The sequence below is a fragment of the Tupaia chinensis genome, unplaced genomic scaffold (assembly GCF_000334495.1).
Source record: "Tupaia chinensis unplaced genomic scaffold, TupChi_1.0 Scaffold000602_1, whole genome shotgun sequence".
Lineage (NCBI taxonomy): Eukaryota > Metazoa > Chordata > Mammalia > Scandentia > Tupaiidae > Tupaia > Tupaia belangeri.
Window position 1 is genome coordinate 1,948,852 of NW_006160120.1, and position 2,739 is coordinate 1,951,590.

Below are 2,739 nucleotides of genomic sequence, written 5' to 3' on the forward strand. Positions count from 1 at the left end.
TCGCTTTCTATCTCTCTGTCTCTCTCTGTCTGGCGAGCGCACACGCCCTATAGCAAAAACCTCTCCAAAAAAGAAAAGAAAAGAAAACCTTCTACACGTGTGACTCTTGACTTGATTCTTAATGGCAAAGAAAATTATGATAGTTTATTTTATTTTTAACTGCAGTTTCTGAGGAAAAAAGTTCTGATTTATTTCCATCTCGAAGCCTTTCCACGCCTGGCCTATACAGGAGCGCTAAGACGACAGGGCCAGGGCAGACTCTGAGCTGCAGCAGAACCTTTGACATCCGTGAGTGGAACAGAGAGTGGAACCAGTGTGGCTTCGGGCTCCATCCTCCTCCGTGCCTAAGCGTGGTGTGTAAGGGAACCCTTTCGGGCTTAGTTTACCGCTTGAAGCCCTATGCACGTGAACTAGGCCAAGAAAGTAAAAACCAAGTTTGCAGGTAGAAGAAAACCTGTGAGTTGATTCTAGGTGACAAAGGAGTTTACGATATTCCATTCCTAAGTGCGGTTTCTGAGGGAACCATGACTGGCTGATTCCAGCTTAAAAGCTAGGGTGTGAGGGGCCCAGGCAAAGGATACATATATTTATCATTATTTTTACATTTTCTGGTGGTTGGGAGAAGGTCTCAGTCTATACTAACGATGTGTAAAAACGTACTGGGTTGTCAGAAAAGTCATGACGTATTTTTCTGTGCAAAAATGCATCACGACTTTCCTGACAAACTGATGTTTCAGAATTCTTGGACCCATGGGAGGCAGAGTGACGTATCCTTGAAAGTGCAGATTGATGGACAGAGAAGAGGCGCTTTCGCGGTTGATTGTCCAACCTGAGCTCGGGAACGTTCTCATCGTGTCCAGGGGCCATGGTCAAGCACACACCACGTACAAGGAAAACGCAACAAATCAGGTGCAGAGGGCACACCCCCACGTAAAAATGGTCAACACAGGGACCAGCAGTTGGCGTAATGGCTATGTTGCTGGACTCTCATGTAGTCAACTGCGGTTTCAGTCCTGGACCCGGTGGCTTAAACTCAACGTTGGGCGTGGGTGTGTTCGTGCCCAAGATTCCAAGAGGAGAATGGCGGAGCAGGGTTGCGACGTGGCCATCCCCCCGGGGGGGTGATTTCTTGCTTTCTGTCTCTCTCTTTCTGGCAAGCACATGTGCCCTATAGCAAAAACCTTTCCAAAAACAAAAACAAAAACAAAAAAGGTCAACACAACCGTCCACTACAAGTCTGCTCCTGTGCTAGTTTTGGGAACATGGCGGTGAACACGACCCCTCTGTTCTCATGTGGATGAATGGCACAGGGTTAACAAGTACACGGATCGGTACAAATGCACCAAGGAAGAAGGTCGGGGGATGGGGTAGCGACTGGGGAGGGTGAAGCTGTGGTCTCATTTGGGGCAGGTCTGGGAGCATCTCTGAGGAGGTGACATGTGGGCTGAGTCTTGACGGATGAGAAGGGCCTGCCGTGGGGAAGCTGAGGGAATAGCATGCTAGGTGGAGGGAATAGCAAGTGCAAAATCCCAGAGGAGGAAACAGGCCCAGAGAAGGGGCCAGTGCAGAATGGGGAGACTGGCGGGAGGTGGCCATGTGGAAACACTTTATGAACTGTCAAATGGGACAGAAAAAGTAGAGCAGCTTACTTTATTTTTTAAATGCTAGAGAGTGCTTGTGTGCACACATGTGCAGAGACAGAGACAGAGACAGAGACAGAGACAAGGAGTGAGAGAAGCACCATCAGCAGCTTCTTTCCCCAGCCCTCCAGGTCCTCAGGGTCTGTATGCCCCCAACAAGCTCAGTGTGCTTTCAGGCCGGCCCAGGGATCTGAACCTGTGGCTGGCCTGTGGCTTCCCGCCTTGCAGGGCACTTGCATCGCCTCTGCGCCACAGCAGCTTGGCCAAGTTGTTAGGATTATCGCAAAGACAGCAGGTTTCTGTGTCTCTTTGTTGCTGTCGTGACTCTCAAAGTCTCTCTCCCCTTGAGTCCAGCCCTGCGACGGGAGACAGGAGCTTCCCCATGACGCCGCCTCGTGAAGAGCTCCAACCCGCCGCCTTGAACCTCTATCAGCTTCGCCAAGCAAGCCGGCTCTTCTGGCTGCCACATCGATTATCGGAGGCGATCCAGGCACATTAAATTGTATCACTCAGGGACCAGAAGATGGCATGATGGCTCCATTGCTGGATTCTCATGTAGTCGACCATGGTTCGAGTCCTGGACTTGGCAGCTTGAACTAATGCTGGGCATGTGTGCGTGCATGTCCCAAGATCCTGAGAGGAGAAGGGATTATGGCATGGCCATCCCCACTGGGGGATGATTTCTTACTTTCTGACTTTCTGTCTCTCTGTTGCGCTGGTGAGTGGATACGCTCTACAGCAAAAGCCTTTCTAAAAAAATATCCCCCACAAATGTATCACTCAGACCCCAAATCAGTGTGAAGAGCCACAGAGGGCTCTGATTCATACGGGACTGCTGGTCTTCGTTACCCCAAGATACGCCTTCTTTCTGTCCATAGGAATTAAGGCACCATGCTGGAACTTTTATCTTTAAATACAGGTAAATAAAACGTGATCTCTCTATGGAAACAGGACCCCGAGGGACATAAGTGCTTAAAAGCTGCAGCATTTGGAGCCCCAGTTTCCACATTCCCCTTTGGTTTATACACTTTCCAAAGATTTTGTTCTCATGCACGGGTTCATTTGTGCTCCTTGAATGTGGGGAAGGTATTTACATGTT